At 34.7% G+C, this 10,662-nt stretch overlaps 1 pseudogene; it reads left to right on the top strand.

Moving 5' to 3' along the window:
- The first annotated feature begins 9,924 nt into the window (after positions 1 to 9,924).
- LOC115274813 lies at positions 9,925 to 10,176 on the top strand (annotated as a pseudogene).
- The last annotated feature ends 486 nt before the right edge of the window (positions 10,177 to 10,662 follow it).

Raw genomic sequence — 10,662 nt, 5'->3', positions numbered from 1 at the left:
TATTGTATGTACAGTTTTGTGTCACATTATTTTGGGGATGTTTTCCCATAGCTCTTGAATTCTTTATTTTGTTTTTTCCAGTCATTTAAAAAATTTCAGTTTGGATAATTTATTTAGGTTTATGTTTAAGTTTACTGACTACTTAGCCATTTCCATTCTAGTAATGAGTACATCAAGGGATTTTGTCATCTCTGTTACTCTATTATTAATTATTATTATTATTTATGTTTATTTTTGGCATTTCCATTAGACTCATAGTTTTCATCTGTCTGATGAAATCCCTTATCTGCTCATACATATTATCTGTCTTTTTTCTGATCATTTCATAGATCTGTCATGGTTATTTTTATGTTCTTGTTTGGTAATTCCAACTTATGGATTGACTCTAAGTATGATTCTATTGATTGCTTTATCTCTTCACAGGGAGTCATCATTTATGCTTTTCTCTGCTGCTTGTCTCATAATTTTTTATTGAATGCTTTCATTATATATAGAATAATCGATATTGAGGTTAATAGTATTTATGACAGAAATGCCTTTTCTTTGGTCAGATCTTTGGTATGAATCAATCTAATCAGGAATCAAGCAGGGTTTTGTTTTTGTTGTTGTTATGATCCCTTCAGTGCAACATAAATTTCAAACTTATCCAATGGTTGAAAAGAGGTATTTTTTGTCAGCATTCTTGCTCTACTCTTAGCTTTAGAAATTCCGCACACATGTGATAGAGTGGAGCCTTTGTCTATGCTCTTGCCCTTCTCTAGTGGAATATGACTATTGCTTGTTACTTGGTATTAGTTTCAAATTAAGGACCAGGAGGAGTTTCGTCTCACATTTGTGTGTGTGTGTGTGGGTTCAGTGTTTGGCATGCTTTGTATCCCTGGGTCTCAAAGGTAGATCCTTGCTTGCATTCCTTCCCTTCTTTCCCATGGTAGCCAAGCTCTGCTTTGTATTTCTGGTTGATCCAGGGCTGGGATAGGACCCCTTATCTGGTGCTAGTTAATCTCTGCTTGCTATTGGTGTTGGATCCTGGGATCATGAGGCTCTCCTGCCCTTCCCTCATGAGCTTAGGGTTTTTGATTATACTTATCCCAGCAGCAAATGATCTTTGCCTTTGTCTTGTGACAGGGGAGTATTTCAGTTCCACCTCTGGTGGCAATGAGGGTTTTGATTCTACCCTGTAGCAGAATAATGGATTTTTACCTATATCTCCAGAGAATGAGAGAGTTTGCTGCTTTTCTCCAAATGACTTAAAGCTTTTAAGCTTTTAAAGAAGGATATAAGGTCTAACAGGAGAACAGGAGAAACCTAATGGAGGGCCATGGGAAGGGGCAGGGGGAAAGAGTTGGGGAGAGAGAGGGACACAAAACCTGAGAGACTATTGAATACTGGAAACCAACCGAGGGTTGAAGGGGGAGGGGGAAGGGGAAAAGAGGTGGTGGTGATGGAGGAGGGCACTTGTGGGGAAGAGCACTGGGTGTTATATGGAAACCAATTTGACAACAAACTATTTTTAATGAAAAGAAGGATATAGGGAAACATAAGGGACTTCATACAGTAGCTGATTATATGCTGAGTGCTTGTGCCAAGTAGAGAGAGCTCTCTTGTCAGTCTTTCCCCTATATCAGTCTTTCTTAGGACGTATGGGGGAAGGCCATGGTAAAGAGCTTGCAAGTGAATGCAAGTTCCCCTTGTTCCTGGGTTACCTAGATATGAAACTAACATGTCCCCCATACTTGTCCTATAAAATTTTATTCAAGTTTTAGCTTATTTATTTTTATCTGCTTGTTGAAGGCCATCTCTTTCCCCTGTGCTTTAACATAGGTAAAACGATTTATGTCTTCCGTCTCTACTCTTAGAGGCTTGTCATTCTGTAGACTTTAGTTTCTTTGGTTGCCTAGAGATCTCAGTTCTCTTCTGGGCTCTGGAGAAGATATGATTTTGAAGATTATTTGTCTTTCTCTTATTATTCGTATGAAAGCAACATTCTCTTGTGGCTTTCTACATCTTTGTCCTAAGTGGAGCCAAACTAATTATGATAGATTCTTATTTTCATGCTATCTTAATGAAACATTAAACATTTTTTCTTATTTTATTAAGAATTTTAGTTGTTTTCAATGGCAAGGTCTTCAGGGTGTTTAGTTTTCTATGCCCCTGGAATAATACTGATCAAGTTTCAATATTTATGGTAAAACTGTATGCTTAAATATTATGCTAAATATATAAGGACAATCCTAAAGCTTTATAAAACCATATATAATTACCAATCCATTTAAGAAACACACAGGATTTTACTAATTTGACTAAAAGGAGGGTATATAATAACATTATTTATCATCTAATTAAAAAAAGACTTGTATGTATTATTTAAGAGGACCCTCTATAATAGAAAAATTCTACATATGTTTTTAATTTTTTTCTAAAAATCAAATTTTTCTGGAAACAGTATAAGATTGTTTTCTCTCTAGGTACTAATGGAAATTTTTCATTTCTCTTAATATCTGTACTGGAGAAAGGGACTGCATTTTGATTAAGCTGTTCATTATTAGTATTGTTATTCATCATTTTATTAAAAATAAAAATTTAACATTAAGGGAGGATTATTCTACTGAATGGTGGAATTTTCCCCCAGGAAAAATATTTTTCTGACCTTTGCTTTTAGCACTAACAGAAATGTCTTTTAAGTGCTATGAAAGTCTATTACACTTTCATGTTTGTGCTACACAGTTCAAAACTGCATTCAGTGTTATTTTCCTCTTTGCACTCATTTTGTTATAGAAATAATGGAGAAATATGTTACCACAAAGTCATCTTTATGTAGATGAGCTGCTAATGGTGATAAAGACCTTGAAATACTTAGTTAATTCTCACAGTTTACTTCAGGGTATTTACGCTCATCACTCCTGAACAAGATAAAGGTGATATAGTTTTTTTTTTTCTTAAAATTCCAAATTGCTTATGGAAAAGATTATATACTTGAAACTCATTATTCTCTCATAGCAGCCTTCAGCTCTAAAATTCAGTGACTCTCTAGTATCAGTTATTAAAGGGGCCTTAGTATATGGTGAAATCTGTCTCAGATTCTATCCCAAAAGGTTTTTTAACTGAAGTATCAGTATACGGCAGTACCCTAGCCTAGAACCAAGAATGGTGAGATATGATAAACCTTAAAAATCTTTATAGTGTACTTCCTGGGGGGGGGGTGGAATCCTCTCTTTTGTAAAGTGATGAACAATTTAAAATGTTAGAGAATGGGCCCTGTGTGAAGCACTAGGGGTGTAAGAATAATACACTCTAATGGAGTGAGCTACACAAAAATCAAAGAAATACACACCCTTTAGAAATTAGAAACTCAACGAAGAAGAGGGCTTTAGCTAAAATGATCAGGGAAGAATACTTTTAGAACTTTCATTGCTATAAACAACACATTATTTGTGACAAACCTTACAACTAATTCTAGCAACAGACTGTCGTGGCACTTGAGCTGAGAGTGCTGAGGAACTCGCAGGTGATAGTCAAGCTGGAATTTGTTCTGTTACACCCCCATCTGGAAGATTTACAAAAATCTTTTCACCACAGGTATACATAGAAAAAATATTTTCATAATAAGTATTTTTCAATCTTAGGTTAAAAAGTAGCCACACTTTTGAGGCTTATTTCATTGGTATAAATCTTTAAATAGGAATAGAAGTACTTGAAGTATGTATTTAAAGAGGTGATTTTGAACAGATACAAAGGTATGGAAAGATACTGCGCTGAAGTTAGAGTGGGAGACCTGATACAGTGGAATAACCAAATCTGAACTGGCAGAGACGACAATGAGCCAAGGACTGGGGTGCTATAGCAAAAGTGGGTCAGGGCATAGTGTAGAAACAGCTGTCACAGAGGTCTCCACCATGGAGCAGACGTTTTACAAGCTTCTCTGGTCAGTGAATCAGTGATAGAGAATATGTGAACCAGAACAGAACCACACCTCTTGACTTTTATTTTACTCTGTGTGTGCGTGTGTGTGTGTGTATGTGTGTGTGTGTGTGTGTGGTTTCCTTCTCTAACAACTGTATTTTATTTTATAAGTGTGATTTTTTTATTTTATTATGTGTATATATGCATTTAAGATATATAGTATAAAATGATAAAATATAGATTTTAGCATGTAAGTTCTGTTTTTCTTACAAAAAATTTTTAATGATTTTCCAAGTAATCTTTTACCAACTTACCTGGATTGGTTAGATTCTGTAGCAATTGTGTACACAAGGTAGGCAACACCTGATGATATATGAGCAAGGCCTCTTCCTGTATGGTGTGTTAGCAAGTAGTTAACATTTCTTTTTTTTTTAAAAATTTTAATGGTTTTTTATTTATTTTTGAGGGACAGAGAAAGATAGCATGAGCAGGGGAGGGTCAGAGAGAGAGGGAGACACAGAATCTGAAGCAGGCTCCAGGCTCTGAGCTAGCTGTCAGCACAGAGCCCGACATGGGGCTCGAACCCAGGAGCCGTGAGATCATGACCTGAGCCAAAGCTGGACGCCTAACTGACTAAGCCACCCAGGCGCCCCAGTTAATGTTTCTTAAATTAAAGGTATGTTTATGTCTTTTGGAAAGTGTCATATAATAGTGACTAAGAGGGTTGTCTAGGCTCTCAGATGGCTTGGGTTTCAATCCTGCATATGCCATTTGTTAGCTTGAACTTTAGGCATGTTGCTACCTAATCTTGCTTTCAGTTCCTTTACATTTAGAACGAGGAGTGAAATGCTACCTATATATAGGCAGGTTATAAGAATTCAGTGAGGCAATTCACAATTTCTGCCAAATGTTAGTTGCTCAATGTTTTAACTTTTGATCATTTAGCAAAAAAATATGTGCATACTTTCAGTAAGGAAAAATAATTTACTGTATAAAATCAAAAGTAAAGTCAGGAAAAAATGGGCTCATTTTGCTCTGAATAAAGTAACAATTCTGTGTTCAATTACACGGTCATCCTGTGATGAAAAGGAGGAGGAAAAAACCTCTAACCTTTATCTAGTTCAAGGAGTCTAATTCAGAAACTTTCAAGGGCACCTGAGTGGCTCAGTTTGTTAAGCATGAGGACTCTTGATTTCAGCTCAGGTCATTAGCTCAGGGTCTTGAGATCAAGCCCTTCTGTCCTGCTCTGTGCTGGGCATGGAGCCTGCTTGAGATTCCTTCTCTCTTTGCTCCTCCCCCACTCACTCTATAAAAAGGCAGGTGGGATTAAAAAAAAAAAACAAAACAAAAAATCTCACGTAATCCGGGTTCCACAATGTGGACATATAGATAACATAGTATTTATATGGTATTCATATTTAATGGATTTATCTAGTTGACACATTGCTAGTTTTTATTAGCATTATCATTTGGATGGTCATAAATATCTTTGTTGAAGACTAAAATCTCTTAGCATGATTTTACTTAAGTGATTTCAAGAAATGTTCCAAAAAATCAAAGTTTATATTTATAAACTAAAATATTAAAAAAAGGAGAATAAACAATAATATGGTAAATGAATTTCTATTTAGTAATGTGTTCTCGTTAGAATTAATGTCTTATTTGGGGAGAGGAGTGGTGAAGAAATAAAGAATAAACCTATATAGAAATTAGAAATTGTCTTTGTTGGGGTGCCTCAGTGGCCTGGTCAGTTAAGCGTCTGACTTCAGCTCAGATCATGATCTCACCGTTTGTGAGTTCAAGCCCCGCATTGGGCTCTGTGCTGACAGTTCAGAGCCTGGAGCCTGCTTCAGATTCTGTGTCTCTGTCTCTGCCCCTCCCTTGCTTATGCTCTCTCTTTCTCTCAAAAAGCAATAAACGTTAAAAAAAATTAAAATAAAAATTGTCCTTGTATTTTCTAATAATTTAGAAATGACGTCAGAATGCAAACCTGATGACTAGTATTTTATTTCACTCCTAGATATGTTTAAAATGTATCTAAATATTTAGTAACACAAAGAAATCTTGCTATTTCCAGGTCTAAAATGTTTGGCCATGTTATGTGAAAATGCTCTGTAATGAAATTAACTTTATTTTTTTAAAACTTACTTGTACTTCTGTATGTCTTTAGAATATTTTAAACACTTTGAGAGTAGTGACTATCTTTTAGTTATTTTATACTTTTAGTATATTTATACTTCCTTCATGGTAAGGCACATCAAAGTTTGTACAACTATCATAATTTTCATGACAAATTTCACTTATACCAAATCTTACTCCAAACAGAATGTGTTCTATTTGGATTCTAATGTGAATAGTTATAAAAATATCTTTAGAATTTCACTAAGAAATAGATTTTTCTGTCACTATTAAGGCTTACTAGAAAGATAAAAGTACAGGATATTTTTAGTCTGTGTTGACAAGGTTTCCAATCTAATATTTATTGACCTTTTGTAGATATACTAGTTATTAGAAAGGTTAAAAATATATTTCTGAGACCTGTAGTACAAAATGAAAAAGAAAATTAACTGAAATTAGTTTTTCACAGCTATAAAATAATGAAAAGCAAATTTATTTGAAACAAGGTATATATATACATATATATACACACATTATTTTGAAAATAATAAAATTGAACAAATATGCATTTAAAAACGATCTTCATGTGGAGTCTGCATTTTGAGATCTTTGAGTGAGGTAAGAGTATCTGCAGTTAATATTTTGATTGTATTGTGTGCAGTAGATACAGATGTATAAAACATAATTGTTTTGGCATTATTTCAAACAGAATACTTGAACTATTTAGGTTTTATTTTTTCTCTTTAATGTCAGTAATTGTTGTACTTAAGATTTCTTTATCGCCCCCAGAAACCAGAGACCGCCAGGGAGACCGAAGCACGCATGCAAAAGCAAAGGGCTTTATTAGGAATTTAGGCCCAGTCAGCCTAAACTCGGGCTCACAGACTTCAACAACACAGTGGATCCACATGGAGCGAGCCCCGGACCATGGCAGGGCAGGGCCTTTTATGAGTTTGGGAAGGGGGAGTTACAGGAAATGGGGACACAGGTACAGGGGTCCAATCATTATAGCATCACATCATTGACAGTAACTTTAACCAATTACAGGGTGGACTCAGAACCCTCAGGTAGGGCGTGACTAGTTTTAACCTCCATCTTTAGGCCCGCCCTCAGAAACGTTAATGGTGTTAGCTGGCCTTCAAGGTCAGAGGGGAAACTCGAATCAGATCTGCATCCTTACATAATAACTTAGTTTTCTGTTAAAAACAACATCACTAATGTGAGACCAGAATCCCTAACAGAAAAGCTAGACACTGTTAGTACTGTGAAGTTGGTCTAACCTCTTTTATCCTTAGACATCCCTTTTAAAAAAAAGGTAAAAAATTCTCAGGAGTGAACAGTTCATTAAAACACCATGACTTATGCACACCTTTTCCTCAACATCTTTCTCTTGGCAATGGAGAATAGATTTTTTTTTTTACTGAATATTTATTAAATAGGTGTAAAACTGAATCTAATGCCTTGCCATTTTAGTTTTATTTGGAAAATGTTAAGTTCAAAGTTTCATAGTACATTCTAAGTGGCTTTAATATCTGAAGAGTAAAAGCCTTTCAGAGTGTTCCTAACATCCTACTTACACTCTTGCTAGGAAATATTTGAATCTATATGCTACTTTAAAATTTTATTTATTTATTTATTTATTTATTTATTTATTTATTTATTTATTTAGAGTGTGCACGAGCATAAGCAGGGGAGAGGTAGAGAGAGAGAATCCCAAGTAGGCTCAATAAACCAGCACAGAGCCCAATGTGGGGCTTGACCCCATCAACAGTAGGATCATGACCTGAGCCAAAACCAAGAGTTAGATGCTTAACCTACTGAGCCACCCAGGTGCCCCGATTCTATATGCAACTTTTAAGAAACCAATATTAGGTCAACCACTGAATTCTAAGTAACATTGTTTATCATTGACAAATATTTCAATATTGTTTTTTTCTGTGAAAAATGTTAGTGTCATGTGGAAAGACAATTACATCTTTCAGCCCTACCAGACTCTGTCCTTATATTTCTTCTGGGATCATTTCTGTCACTCTTAATTCACTTATGGAAGTGGATATAGCAACTAAGAACATAGTATAATTGTATATCTATAAGAGCATTTTACTTTTAAGAAGATATTTTCTGCTTCAGGAGAGAAGTAGATATTTTTTAGTGTCATATTTGTCCTAAACGCAGCTGTACTATCTAGGCATCTGGTTTTCATTATTTTTGATGAGGAGAGCACTGTTTATAAACTCAAATAAAGAAAGACATGTGAGTGTGTTGGTTGATGTTACAACTCAATACTTAGGTTTACTATTAGCTATGACTTTATCCATCTTGGAGTCCTCATACCTTGTCATTTCTGAAATCTGAACTCAGGTATACAAGACAGTTCTTTAAACATAGACCCAAAAAAAAATCACCATTCCAAAGTTATTATTTTAACCAAATGCAATTGGAACTCGGCAATTTTGAAATGTGTCATTTTCCCCCAAAGGAACTTCTGGGAATGTTGCCCAAATCAGACTTTTATCTTCTGAAACAAAACTTGAAATTTAGCAAAGATGCATTTCTTATCACACATACATATCATCATATGAAAAAATTAAAGACATCACATCATCCCTAGTGTCCAGATTAGTTGAGTCATTATTCAAAATTAAATTAGAAAGGAAAAGTTTCCTTAAATTCAGAGTCTCCCCCCAAAGAGAGTATTCCATTGCTAAGGGAAATATGTCATTAGAGGACAAATAGAATTTTTTTCAGAGAAAGAGATATTTGTGGTCATTATTTCTTAGCCTTACCAAAAAATCTCTTGATTTTTAATCTAAATTTAGATAATAAAATATGAAAATAATAGTTTAAAAAGTAGTTGACTTATTTATAAGGAAAATTTTGTGTATGCATCTAATTTATATATATTTATCTGCATTTGCTCTTATTAATCTTTGTATCAGTCAATATATCCTTGAGAACTTTGTAATAATCCCATATAACTAATGTAGTAATTTCTGTATCTTTAAGTACAGGTATCTTTGGTCATATGTGATCTGTGGAGTCATAGGTATTAATATCATTAAAATGAATCATTGGAAACAACATTTGTGGATGAATTCCAAGGAAAGCTCAATTTACATTAATTCTGCTACATGGAGATTATTGAAATGTCTTATATCTAAATTCCAGCATTTTTTTATTATTTTTGGTTATTACTGAATCATTAGGGATAAAGCATTGACAAAGATCCTAATGAAGTAGATTATGTTGTTATTGATTTAGTGATTTAAAACCCAATTTTCACAATTTGCACTATATGCCACATAAATTAAAATTCTTTTTTTAAATGTTTTTTATTTATTTTTAGAGACAGAGAGAGACAGCTCGAGCAGAGGAGGGTTAGAGAGAGAGAGAGCGAGATACAGAATCTGAAGCAGGCTCCAAGATAGCTATCAGCACAGAGCCAGATGCGGGGCTTGAGTCCATGAACTGTGAGATCATGACCTCAGCTGAAGCCGGATGCTTAACTGACTGAGCCACCCAGGTGCCCCCTAAATTAAAATTCTTAAGTACTACTTCCATTTTGCTATCCCTCCGCTCAGAAAAATTTTGCTAACCCCCAAGATTTTATAGTGAAATTATTGCCTTGATATAGAAGAAGTTAATCTTACTGTATGCCTAACCTGTATTTTCTATTTAAGCTTTGGCCATATTCCTACATAAATTCTCACAAGTAGTCATATTTATTTATTTGTTAACTTCTGAAATTCAGTGTTTTCATTTTTAGTTCCCCAATTCATCATCCTTGGTGAATCAGGTGCAGAGGCTGGAAATAAAGCATCATGGATAGTTTTGTGTTGTTGAAGTCCTTGGCTCCCTTTGATAGAGTCAGCCTGACCTATGAATCTGCTAGCTCTCTGGAGCACAATGTCTGGTTCCTCCACCATTACTGCTAAGAAGAAAATGGTTCAACAGCTCTAGCTGGTAGCCTATCCAGGCTCAATCAACCATGTGATGCTTTCCCAGGCAGCTACAGATTTGAAACAATTTTGTCTGCAGAATGCTCAACATGACCCCCTGCTGACTGGAGTATCTTCGAGTATAAATTCCTTCAGACCCCAGAATGTCTGTTCATCTTTGTATGAATCTATGTATGGTTTTGTAAACCATTTTTCATGAACCAGTGAATATTCAAAAAAGATCTAAATTTGAAACCTGTACAAAAGCTTATACCTATAACACGTGCTATACTATATAAACTTCTACTTTTATCAGTCCTTAATATCTACTCTGAATTTTCATAAATTTCTATTTCACAAGGGAAATTCTTTTATATACACTGCAGCAGCATTCAGTAAAGTACTGAGTGTAAACAAATAGACACAGCCTTGATAACCATGCTCTTTAAAAATTTTTTTTAAAACTTTTCATTGCAGTATAATTAACATATAAAGAGCTTAATCTCCTTTATCTATTTTACCCATCCCCCCAGCAACCACCAGTTTGTTTTCTGTTTTAAAGAGTCTATTTTTTACTTGTTTCTTTGTTTAGTTTCTTAAATTCCACATGTGAGTGAAATCATATGGTAATTGTCTTTCTCTGTTTGACTTATTTCGGTTAGCATTATATCTTCTAGGTCCATTCATGTTCTTACAAGTGAGAGCT

The sequence above is a fragment of the Suricata suricatta genome, chromosome 2 (genome assembly GCF_006229205.1).
Source record: "Suricata suricatta isolate VVHF042 chromosome 2, meerkat_22Aug2017_6uvM2_HiC, whole genome shotgun sequence".
Lineage (NCBI taxonomy): Eukaryota > Metazoa > Chordata > Mammalia > Carnivora > Herpestidae > Suricata > Suricata suricatta.
Note: the sequence above shows the minus strand (reverse complement) of the source record. Positions and strands in the feature narration are given on the sequence as shown.